Source organism: Cibotium barometz, chromosome 5 (assembly GCF_041138505.1).
Source record: "Cibotium barometz isolate CiBa-2024 chromosome 5, ASM4113850v1, whole genome shotgun sequence".
In the NCBI taxonomy this organism is placed as follows: domain Eukaryota; kingdom Viridiplantae; phylum Streptophyta; class Polypodiopsida; order Cyatheales; family Cibotiaceae; genus Cibotium; species Cibotium barometz.
Genome location: NC_141050.1, coordinates 1,426,595 through 1,440,374, shown reverse-complemented (window position 1 = coordinate 1,440,374; position 13,780 = coordinate 1,426,595).

Genomic DNA, 13,780 nt, shown 5'->3' with positions numbered 1-13,780 from the left:
ATAATGTTGATATAATTTAAAAGTAAGTGTCTAGTAAGTCCCATTTACAAATGAAGGCATTTCTTTCATTTCTCTCCATGCTTTCTAGCTTGTGAGTATGATGCGTACCAAGGCACTAGTCCATATCTAGTGAACGTACTATCATCGATAGTACATAATGATGAAGGCCAAGCTCCTCTAAATGGGAAAGATACTCCCCCTATGCTGGTCAGCTATACATGAGAAGAGAAGATGGCGACTAGGCATCGCCACTCTTTAATATTTTTTTCAAGAGGTGGTATATGATACATACAACATGACATTCAATTCTGATAATGCCGATGCATTTAAAGACGCGGTGGTAAACTTTCATAATTCAATGATACAGGGGTGGACTTCAAATTGCATTATGCACAATATGGTGAGAGTGGTCACCATTTTGTTATAATTAAAATGTACATGTAATATTTTGAGTTTGATTGTGGAGATCCTGTGTTCTTTAATGCATCATATACTTGAGGGTCATGGTGCATACTTCACTGAACAAAAAAGTTTGGTGATATGGTCCACGCAAGGCATCGAGCGATCTCACACGCAAGCTCAATGCGGATTCGAAAAAGCAACATCACATAAAGGTGGAATCAAAGATTCCAATCCTATGAGGCAGTTACTTTAATAATGGTATAGAAGAATAGACGTAAAGTAAGAAGACAAATTAAGAAAGTCCATATCCAATGATATAGAGGTGTTCGTAGGGCAATATATGAAGTGAAGAAATTTAGATATGAAAATAGCACAGCTAGAGAACGTCATATAGAGTAGTTGACAACCGAGGAGAGAGTCAGTAAGAGAATAGCGATAAAGTAAGAGGACAAATAAATAAAGTCCAAATCCAATGATATAGAAACTCTTTGCAGGGCAATATATGGAGTGAAGAAAGTAAGATATGATAATAACACAGTTAGAGAACATCATACAGAATGATTGACAACCCACGAGAGAGTCGGTAGCAAATCGAAACATCGAGCACAAAGTGGTGATAGAAGTGATTCGGATATGTAATTGAGAAATATAATAACATTTTATGTTTATGAGAGAACTGGAGCAATCCAATGTTTTAAAGAGATAGGTGTTTGCTAAATATGGATTTGATATAGAGTCAGTAAGAGAATAGCGGTAAAGCATTAGGACAAATTAATAAAGTCCAAATCGAATGATATAGAAACTGTTTGCAAGAGGGCAATATATGAAGTGAAGAAAGTAAGATATGGGACTTCAAATTGCATTATGCGAAATATGGTAAGAGTGGTCACTATTTTATTATAATTAAAATGTACATGTAATATTTTAAGTTTAATTGTGGATATCCTGTGTTCTTTAATGCATCATATACTTGAGGCTCATGGTCCATACTTTACTGAACAAGGAAGTTTGGTGATATGGTCCACGCAAGGCATCGAGCGATCTCACAGGCAAGCTCGATGCGGATTCCAAAAAGCAACATCACATGGAGGTGGAATCAAAGATTCCAATCCTATGAGGCAGTTACTTTTATAATGGTATAGAAGAATAGACACAAAGTAAGAGGACAAATTAATAAAGTCCATGTGCAATATGAAGTGAAGAAAGTAAGATATGAAAATAACACAGTTAGAGACCATCATACAAAATGATTGACAACCCACGAGAGAGTCGGTAGAGCAAATCGAAGCATCGAGCACAAAGTGGTGATAGAAGTGACTCAGATTTGTAATTGAGAAATATAATAACATTTTATGTTTATGAGAGAACTCAATGTTTTAAAGAAATAATTGTTTGCTAAAGTTGGATTTGGATAACTTTTCATAATGTTGATATAATTTAAAAGTAAGTGTCTAGTAAGTCCCATTTACAAATGAAGGCATTTCTTTCATTTCTCTCCATGCTTTCTAGCTTGTGAGTATGATGCGTACCAAGGCACTAGTCCATATCTAGTGAACGTACTATCATCGATAGTACATAATGATGAAGGCCAAGTTCCTCTAAATGGGAAAGATACTCCCCCTATGCTGGTCAGCTATACATGAGAAGAGAAGATGGCGACTAGGCATCGCCACTCTTTAATATTTTTTTCAAGAGGTGGTATATGATACATACAACATGACATTCAATTCTAATAATGCCGATGCATTTAAAGACGCGGTGGTAAACTTTCATAATTCAATGATACAGGGGTGGACTTCAAATTGCATTATGCACAATATGGTGAGAGTGGTCACTATTTTGTTATAATTAAAATGTACATGTAATATTTTGAGTTTGATTGTGGAGATCCTGTGTTCTTTAATGCATCATATACTTGAGGGTCATGGTGCATACTTCACTGAACAAAAAAGTTTGGTGATATGGTCCACGCAAGGCATCGAGCGATCTCACACGCAAGCTCAATGCGGATTCGAAAAAGCAACATCACATAAAGGTGGAATCAAAGATTCCAATCCTATGAGGCAGTTACTTTAATAATGGTATAAAAGAATAGACGTAAAGTAAGAGGACAAATTAAGAAAGTCCATATCCAATGATATAGAGGTGTTCGTAGGGCAATATATGAAGTGAAGAAATTTAGATATGAAAATAGCAGAGCTAGAGAACGTCATATAGAGTAGTTGACAACCGAGGAGAGAGTCAGTAAGAGAATAGCGATAAAGTAAGAGGACAAATCAATAAAGTCCAAATCCAATGATATAGAAACTCTTTGCAGGGCAATATATGGAGTGAAGAAAGTAAGATATGAAAATAACACAGTTAGAGAACATCATACAGAATGATTGACAACCCACGAGAGAGTCGGTAGCAAATCAAAACATCGAGCACAAAGTGGTGATAGAAGTGATTCGGATATGTAATTGAGAAATATAATAACATTTTATGTTTATGAGAGAACTGGAGCAATCCAATGTTTTAAAGAGATAGGTGTTTGCTAAATATGGATTTGATATAGAGTCAGTAAGAGAATAGCGGTAAAGCATTAGGACAAATTAATAGAGTCCAATTCAAATGATATAGAAACTGTTTGCAAGAGGGCAATATATGAAGTGAAGAAAGTAAGATATGGGACTTCAAATTGCATTATGCGAAATATGGTAAGAGTGGTCACTATTTTATTATAATTAAAATGTACATGTAATATTTTAAGTTTAATTGTGGATATCCTGTGTTCTTTAATGCATCATATACTTGAGGCTCATGGTCCATACTTTACTGAACAAGGAAGTTTGGTGATATGGTCCACGCAAGGCATCGAGCGATCTCACAGGCAAGCTCGATGCAGATTCCAAAAAGCAACATCACATGGAGGTGGAATCAAAGATTCCAATCCTATGAGGCAGTTACTTTTATAATGGTATAGAAGAATAGACACAAAGTAAGAGGACAAATTAATAAAGCCCATGTGCAATATGAAGTGAAGAAAGTAAGATATGAAAATAACACAGTTAGAGACCATCATACAAAATGATTGACAACCCACGAGAGAGTCGGTAGAGCAAATTGAAGCATCGAGCACAAAGTGGTGATAGAAGTGACTCAGATTTGTAATTGAGAAATATAATAACATTTTATGTTTATGAGAGAACTCAATGTTTTAAAGAAATAATTATTTGCTAAAGTTGGATTTGGATAACTTTTCATAATGTTGATATAATTTAAAAGTAAGTGTCTAGTAAGTCCCATTTACAAATGAAGGCATTTCTTTCATTTCTCTCCATGCTTTCTAGCTTGTGAATATGATGCGTACCAAGGCACTAGTCCATATCTAGTGAACGTACTATCATCGATAGTACATAATGATGAAGGCCAAGTTCCTCTAAATGGGAAAGATACTCCCCCTATGCTGGTCAGCTATACATGAGAAGAGAAGATGGCGACTAGGCATCGCCACTCTTTAATATTTTTTTCAAGAGGTGGTATATGATACATAAAACATGACATTCAATTCTGATAATGCCGATGCATTTAAAGACGCGGTGGTAAACTTTCATAATTCAATGATACAGGGGTGGACTTCAAATTGCATTATGCACAATATGGTGAGAGTGGTCACTGTTTTGTTATAATTAAAATGTACATGTAATATTTTGAGTTTGATTGTGGAGATCCTGTGTTCTTTAATGCATCATATACTTGAGGGTCATGGTGCATACTTCACTGAACAAAAAAGTTTGGTGATATGGTCCACGCAAGGCATCGAGCGATCTCACACGCAAGCTCAATGCAGATTCGAAAAAGCAACATCACATAAAGGTGGAATCAAAGATTCCAATCCTATGAGGCAGTTACTTTAATAATGGTATAGAAGAATAGACGTAAAGTAAGAGGACAAATTAAGAAAGTCCATATCCAATGATATAGAGGTGTTCGTAGGGCAATATATGAAGTGAAGAAATTTAGATATGAAAATAGCACAGCTAGAGAACGTCATATAGAGTAGTTGACAACCGAGGAGAGAGTCAGTAAGAGAATAGCGATAAAGTAAGAGGACAAATCAATAAAGTCCAAATCCAATGATATAGAAACTCTTTGCAGGGCAATATATGAAGTGAAGAAAGTAAGATATGAAAATAACACAGTTAGAGAACATCATACAGAATGATTGACAACCCAGGAGAGAGTCGGTAGCAAATCGAAACATCGAGCACAAAGTGGTGATAGAAGTGATTCGGATATGTAATTGAGAAATATAATAACATTTTATGTTTATGAGAGAACTCGAGCAATCCAATGTTTTAAAGAGATAGGTGTTTGCTAAATATGGATTTGATATAGAGTCAGTAAGAGAATAGCGGTAAAGCATTAGGACAAATTAATAAAGTCCAAATCGAATGATATAGAAACTGTTTGCAAGAGGGCAATATATGAAGTGAAGAAAGTAAGATATGGGACTTCAAATTGCATTATGCGAAATATGGTAAGAGTGGTCACTATTTTATTATAATTAAAATGTACATGTAATATTTTAAGTTTAATTGTGAATATCCTGTGTTCTTTAATGCATCATATACTCGAGGCTCATGGTCCATACTTTACTGAACAAGGAAGTTTGGTGATATGGTCCACACAAGGCATCGAGCGATCTCACATGCAAGCTCGATGCGGATTCCAAAAAGCAACATCACATGGAGGTGGAATCAAAGATTCCAATCCTATGAGGCAATTACTTTTATAATGGTATAGAAGAATAGACACAAAGTAAGAGGACAAATTAATAAAGTCCATATGCATTATGAAGTGAAGAAAGTAAGATATGAAAATAACACAGTTAGAGACCATCATACAAAATGATTGACAACCCATGAGAGAGTCGATAGAGCAAATCGAAGCATCGAGCACAAAGTGGTGATAGAAGTGACTCAGATTTGTAATTGAGAACTATAATAACATTTTATGTTTATGAGAGAACTCAATGTTTTAAAGAAATAATTGTTTGCTAAAGTTGGATTTGGATAACTTTTCATTCTTTCCAACTAATTGTGAGTATGATGCATACCAAGGCACTAGTTCATTCACCTATATCTAGTGAGCGTACTATCGCCGATGGTACGTAATGATGAAGGCCAAGCTCCTCTAAATGGGAAAGATGCTCCCCCTATGCCAGCTACACATGAGAAGAGAAGATGGAGACTAGGCATCGCCAGTCTTTGTGAAATCAAGAGGTCCATAAGAGTCTCGAGTTGATTATACCCAAGGTATCTTTCTCAAGGTTGGTGCAAGAAATATTGCAAGATCTACACAGCGAAAATCAATATAGATACTTTTTAAGAGAACATACTATTGATATATTTTAAAAGTAAGTGTCAATAACTTATGAAGGCACTTCTTTAATTTCTCTCCATTCCTTTTAGCTTGTGAGTATAATGTGTACCACAATACAATAACATTTTATGTTTATGAGAGAACTGGAGCGATCCAATGTCTTAAAGAAATAGGTGTCTGCTAAAGTTGGATTTGGATAACTTTTTTAAAATGTTCATAGTGTTGATATAATTTAAAAGTAAGTGTCAACAACTTATAGTAAGTTCCATTTACAAATGAAGGCATTTCTTTCATTTCTCTCCGTTCTTTCTAGCTTGTGAGTATGATGCGTACCAAGACACTAGTTCATTCGTCCATATCTAGTGAACGTACTATCATCGATAGTATGTAATGATAAAGGCCGAGCTCCTCTAAATGGGAAAGATGCTCCCCCTATGCTGTTCGTCCATATCGAGTGAACGTACTATCACCGATAGTATGTAATGATAAAGGCCAAGCTCCTCTAAATTAATAAAGCATTAGGACAAATTAATAAAGTCCAAATCGAATGATATAGAAACCGTTTGCAAGAGGGCAATATATGAAGTGAAGAAAGTAAGATATGGGACTTCAAATTGCATTATGCGAAATATGGTAAGAGTGGTCACTATTTTATTATAATTAAAATGTACATGTAATATTTTAAGTTTAATTGTGGATATCCTGTGTTCTTTAATGCATCATATACTTGAGGCTCATGGTCCATACTTTACTGAACAAGGAAGTTTGGTGATATGGTCCACGCAAGGCATCGAGCGATCTCACAGGCAAGCTCGAGACACAAAGTAAGAGGACAAATTAATAAAGTCCATGTGCAATATGAAGTGAAGAAAGTAAGATATGAAAATAACACAGTTAGAGACCATCATACAAAATGATTGACAACCCACGAGAGAGTCGGTAGAGCAAATCGAAGCATCGAGCACAAAGTGGTGATAGAAGTGACTCAGATTTGTAATTGAGAAATATAATAACATTTTATGTTTATGAGAGAACTCAATGTTTTAAAGAAATAATTGTTTGCTAAAGTTGGATTTGGATAACTTTTCATAATGTTGATATAATTTAAAAGTAAGTGTCTAGTAAGTCCCATTTACAAATGAAGGCATTTCTTTCATTTCTCTCCATGCTTTCTAGCTTGTGAGTATGATGCGTACCAAGGCACTAGTCCATATCTAGTGAACGTACTATCATCGATAGTACATAATGATGAAGGCCAAGCTCCTCTAAATGGGAAAGATGCTCCCCCTATGCTGGTCAGCTATACATGAGAAGAGAAGATGGCGACTAGGCATCGCCACTCTTTAATATTTTTTTCAAGAGGTGGTATATGATACATACAACATGACATTCAATTCTGATAATGCCGATGCATTTAAAGACGCGATGGTAAACTTTCATAATTCAATGATACAGGGGTGGACTTCAAATTGCATTATGCACAATATGGTGAGAGTGGTCACCATTTTGTTATAATTAAAATGTACATGTAATATTTTGAGTTTGATTGTGGAGATATTGTGTTCTTTAATGCATCATATACTTGAGGGTCATGGTGCATACTTCACTGAACAAAAAAGTTTGGTGATATGGTCCACGCAAGGCATCGAGCGATCTCACATGCAAGCTCAATGCGGATTCGAAAAAGCAACATCACATAAAGGTGGAATCAAAGATTCCAATCCTATGAGGCAGTTACTTTAATAATGGTATAGAAGAATAGACGTAAAGTAAGAGGACAAATTAAGAAAGTCCATATCCAATGATATAGAGGTGTTCGTAGGGCAATATATGAAGTGAAGAAATTTAGATATAAAAATAGCACAGCTAGAGAACGTCATATAGAGTAGTTGACAACCGAGGAGAGAGTCAGTAAGAGAATAGCGATAAAGTAAGAGGACAAATCAATAAAGTCCAAATCCAATGATATAGAAACTCTTTGCAGGGCAATATATGAAGTGAAGAAAGTAAGATATGAAAATAACACAGTTAGAGAACATCATACAGAATGATTGACAACCCAGGAGAGAGTCGGTAGCAAATCGAAACATCGAGCACAAAGTGGTGATAGAAGTGATTCGGATATGTAATTGAGAAATATAATAACATTTTATGTTTATGAGAGAACTCGAGCAATCCAATGTTTTAAAGAGATAGGTGTTTGCTAAATATGGATTTGATATAGAGTCAGTAAGAGAATAGCGGTAAAGCATTAGGACAAATTAATAAAGTCCAAATCGAATGATATAGAAACTGTTTGCAAGAGGGCAATATATGAAGTGAAGAAAGTAAGATATGGGACTTCAAATTGCATTATGCGAAATATGGTAAGAGTGGTCACTATTTTATTATAATTAAAATGTACATGTAATATTTTAAGTTTAATTGTGAATATCTTGTGTTCTTTAATGCATCATATACTTGAGGCTCATGGTCCATACTTTACTGAACAAGGAAGTTTGGTGATATGGTCCACACAAGGCATCGAGCGATCTCACATGCAAGCTCGATGCGGATTCCAAAAAGCAACATCACACGGAGGTGGAATCAAAGATTCCAATCCTATGAGGCAATTACTTTTATAATGGTATAGAAGAATAGACACAAAGTAAGAGGACAAATTAAAAAAGTCCATATGCATTATGAAGTGAAGAAAGTAAGATATGAAAATAACACAGTTAGAGACCATCATACAAAATGATTGACAACCCACGAGAGAGTCGATAGAGCAAATCGAAGCATCGAGCACAAAGTGGTGATAGAAGTGACTCAGATTTGTAATTGAGAACTATAATAACATTTTATGTTTATGAGAGAACTCAATGTTTTAAAGAAATAATTGTTTGCTAAAGTTGGATTTGGATAACTTTTCATAATGTTGATATAATTTAAAAGTAAGTGTCAACAACTTATAGTAAGTCTCATTTACAAATGAAGGCATTTCTTTCATTTCTCTCCATGCTTTCTAGCTTGTGAGTATGATGCGTACCAAGGCACTAGTCCATATCTAGTGAAGGTACTATCACCGATAGTACATAATGATGAAGGCCAAGCTCCTCTAAATGGGAAAGATGCTCCCCCTATGCTGGTCAGCTACACATGAGAAGAGAAGATGGCGACTAGGCATCGCCACTCTTTAATACTTTTTTCAAGAGGTGGTATATGATACATCTATGCACACTTTTATACAACATGACATTCAATTCTGATAATGCCGATGCATTTAAAGAGGCAGTGGTAAACTTTCATAATTCAATGATACAGGGGTGGACTTCAAATTGCATTATGCACAATATGGTGAGAGTGGTCAGTATTTTGTTATAATTAAAATGTGCATGTAATATTTTGAGTTTGATTGTGGAGATCCTGTGTTCTTCAATGCATCATATACTTGAGGGTCATGGTGCATACTTCACTGAACAAAAAAGTTTGGTGATATGGTCCACGCAAGGCATCGAGCGATCTCACAGGCAAGCTCGATGCGGATTCCAAAAAGCAACATCACATAAAGGTGGAATCAAAGATTCCAATCCTATGAGGCAGTTACTTTAATAATGGTATAAAAGAATAGACGTAAAGTGAGAGAACAAATAAAGAAAGTCCATATCCAATGATATAGAGGTGTTCGTAGGGTAATATTGGAAGTGAAGAAATTTAGATATAAAAATAGCAGAGCTAGAGAACGTCATACAGAGTAGTTGACAACCGAGGAGAGAGTCAGTAAGAGAATAGCGATAAAGTAAGAGGACAAATTAATAAAGTCCAAATCCAATGATATAGAAACTCTTTGCAGGGCAATATATGAAGTGAAGAAAGTAAGATATGAAAATAACATAGTTAGAGAACATCATACAGAATGATTGACAACCCACGAGAGAGTCGGTAGCAAATCAAAACATCGAGCACAAAGTGGTGATAGAAGTGATTCGGATATGTAACTGAGAAATATAACAACATTTTATGTTTATGAGAGAACTGGAGCAATCCAAGAAATATTGCAAAGGCGCGACGCACGAGGACCCTAGGGGCTTTAAAAAGCAAGCCTCTAGATGCAGGCCTACGGACAAGGGCCCTGCAGGCCTCTGATGGGATTAAGATTTTTTTTTCCAAGAGGTGGTATATCATACATCTATGCACACTTTCATAAAACATGACATTTAATTCTGATAATGCCGATGCATTTAAAGAGGCAGTGGTAAACTTTTATAATTCAATGATGCAGGCGTGGACTTCAAATTGCATTATGCACAATATGGAAAGAGTGGTCACTATTTAGTTATAATTAAAATGTACATGTAATATTTTAAGTTTAATTGTGGGTATCCTATGTTGTTCTTTAATGCATCATATACTTGAGGCTCATGGTTCATACTTCACTGAACAAGGAAGTTTGGTGATATGATCCACGCAAGGCATCGAGCGATCTCACAGGCAAGCTCCATGCGGATTCCAAAAAGTAACATCACCTGGAGGTGGAATCAAAGATTCCAATCCTATGAGGTAGTTACTTTAATAATGGTATAGAAGAATAGACGTAAAGTAAGAGGACAAATTAAGAAAGTCCATATCCAATGATATAGAGGCGTTCGTAGGGCAATATATGAAGTGAAGAAAGTAAGATATGAAAATAGCACAGTTAGAGAACATCATACAGAATGGTTGACATCCCATGAGAGAGTCAGTACCAAAACGAACATGGAGCACAACGTGGTGATAGAAGTGACTCAAATTTGTAATTGAGAAATATAATAGCATTTTATGTTTATGCTCTAGAGGACATTTTATGTTTTAAAGAAATAGGTGTTTGCTAAAGATGGATTTGGATAACTTTTCTAAAATGTTCATAGTCGATATATTTTAAAAGTAAGTGTCAATAACTTATAGTAAGTCCCGTTTACAAATGAAGGCATTTCTCTCCATTCTTTCCAACTTGTGAGTATGATGCATACCAAGGCACTAGTTCATTCGCCTATATCTAGTGAGCGTACTATCACCGATGGTACGTAATGATGAAGGCCAAGCTCCTCTAAATGGGAAAGATGCTCCCCCTATGCCAGCTACACATGAGAAGAGAAGATGGAGACTAGGCATCGCCAGTCTTTGTGAAATTAGGAGGTCCATAAGAGTCTCGAGTTGATTATACCCAAGGTATCTTTCTCAAGGTTGGTGCAAGAAATATTGCAAGATCTACACAGCGAAAATCAATATAGATACTTTTTAAGAGAACATACTATTGATATATTTTAAAAGTAAGTGTCAATAACTTATGAAGGCACTTCTTTAATTTCTCTCCATTCCTTTTAGCTTGTGAGTATAATGTGTACCACAATACAATAACATTTTATGTTTATGAGAGAACTGGAGCGATCCAATGTCTTAAAGAAATAGGTGTCTGCTAAAGTTGGATTTGGATAACTTTTTTAAAATGTTCATAGTGTTGATATAATTTAAAAGTAAGTGTCAACAACTTATAGTAAGTTCCATTTACAAATGAAGGCATTTCTTTCATTTCTCTCCGTTCTTTCTAGCTTGTGAGTATGATGCGTACCAAGACACTAGTTCATTCGTCCATATCTAGTGAACGTACTATCATCGATAGTATGTAATGATAAAGGCCAAGCTCCTCTAAATGGGAAAGATGCTCCCCCTATGCTGTTCGTCCATATCGAGTGAACGTACTATCACCGATAGTATGTAATGATAAAGACCAAGCTCCTCTAAATGGGAAAGATGCTCCCCCTATGCTCGCCAGCTACACATGAGAGGAGAAGATGGCGACTAGGCATTGCCACTCTTTAATATTTTCTTCAAGAGGTGGTATATGATACATCTATGCACACTTTTATAAAACATGACATTCAATTGTGATAATGCCGATACATTTAAAGAGGCGGTGGTAAACTTATATAATTTAATGATACAGGGTGGATGTCAAATTGCATTATGCTTAATATGGTAAGAGTGGTCACTATTTTGTTATAATTAAAATGTACATGTAATATTCTAAGTTTTATTGTGGATATCCTGTGTTCTTTAATGCATCATGTAATTGAGACTCATGGTCCATACTTTACTGAACAAGGAAGTTTGGTGATATGGTCCACGCAAGGCATCGAGCGATATCACAGGCAAGCTTGATCCGGATTCCAAAAAGCAACATCACATGAAGGTGGAATCAAAGATTCCAATCCTATGAGGCAGTTACTTTAATAATGGTATAGAAGAATACGTAAAGTATGAGGACAAATTAAGAAAGTCCATATCCAATGATATGGAGGCGTTCGTAGGGCAATATATGAAGTGAAGAAAGTAAGATATGAAAAGCTGGAGAGCATCATACAGAGTAGTTGACAACCGAGGAGAGAGTCGGTAAGAGAATAGCGGTAAAGCATTAGGACAAATTAATAAAGTCCAAATCGAATGATATAGAAACCGTTTGCAAGAGGGCAATATATGAAGTGAAGAAAGTAAGATATGGGACTTCAAATTGCATTATGCGAAATATGGTAAGAGTGGTCACTATTTTATTATAATTAAAATGTACATGTAATATTTTAAGTTTAATTGTGGATATCCTGTGTTCTTTAATGCATCATATACTTGAGGCTCATGGTCCATACTTTACTGAACAAGGAAGTTTGGTGATATGGTCCACGCAAGGCATCGAGCAATCTCACAGGCAAGCTCGATGCGGATTCCAAAAAGCAACATCACATGGAGGTGGAATCAAAGATTCCAATCCTATGAGGCAGTTACTTTTATAATGGTATAGAAGAATAGACACAAAGTAAGAGTTGGATTTGGATAACTTTTCATAATGTTGATATAATTTAAAAGTAAGTGTCTAGTAAGTCCCATTTACAAATGAAGGCATTTCTTTCATTTCTCTCCATGCTTTCTAGCTTGTGAGTATGATGTGTACCAAGGCACTAGTCCATATCTAGTGAACGTACTATCATCGATAGTACATAATGATGAAGGCCAAGCTCCTCTAAATGGGAAAGATACTCCCCCTATGCTGGTCAGCTATACATGAGAAGAGAAGATGGCGTCTAGGCATCGCCACTCTTTAATATTTTTTTCAAGAGGTGGTATATGATACATACAACATGACATTCAATTCTGATAATGCCGATGCATTAAAAGACGCGGTGGTAAACTTTCATAATTCAATGATACAGGGGTGGACTTCAAATTGCATTATGCACAATATGGTGAGAGTGGTCACTATTTTGTTATAATTAAAATGTACATGTAATATTTTGAGTTTGATTGTGGAGATCCTGTGTTCTTTAATGCATCATATACTTGAGGGTCATGGTGCATACTTCACTGAACAAAAAAGTTTGGTGATATGGTCCACGCAAGGCATCGAGCGATCTCACACGCAAGCTCAATACGGATTCGAAAAAGCAACATCACATAAAGGTGGAACACAGATTCCAATCCTATGAGGCAGTTACTTTAATAATGGTATAGAAGAATAGACGTAAAGTAAGAGGACAAATTAAGAAAGTCCATATCCAATGATATAGAGGTGTTCGTAGGGCAATATATGAAGTGAAGAAATTTAGATATGAAAATAGCACAGCTAGAGAACGTCATATAGAGTAGTTGACAACCGAGGAGAGAGTCACTAAGAGAATAGCGATAAAGTAAGAGGACAAATCAATAAAGTCCAAATCCAATGATATAGAAACTCTTTGCAGGGCAATATATGAAGTGAAGAAAGTAAGATATGAAAATAACACAGTTAGAGAACATCATACAGAATGATTGACAACCCACGAGAGAGTCGGTAGCAAATTGAAACATTGAGTACAAAGTGGTGATAGAAGTGATTCGGATATGTAATTGAGAAATATAATAACATTTTATGTTTATGAGAGAACTGGAGCAATCCAATGTTTTAAAGAGATAGGTGTTTGCTAAATATGGATTTGATATAGAGTCAGTAAGAGAATAGCGGTAA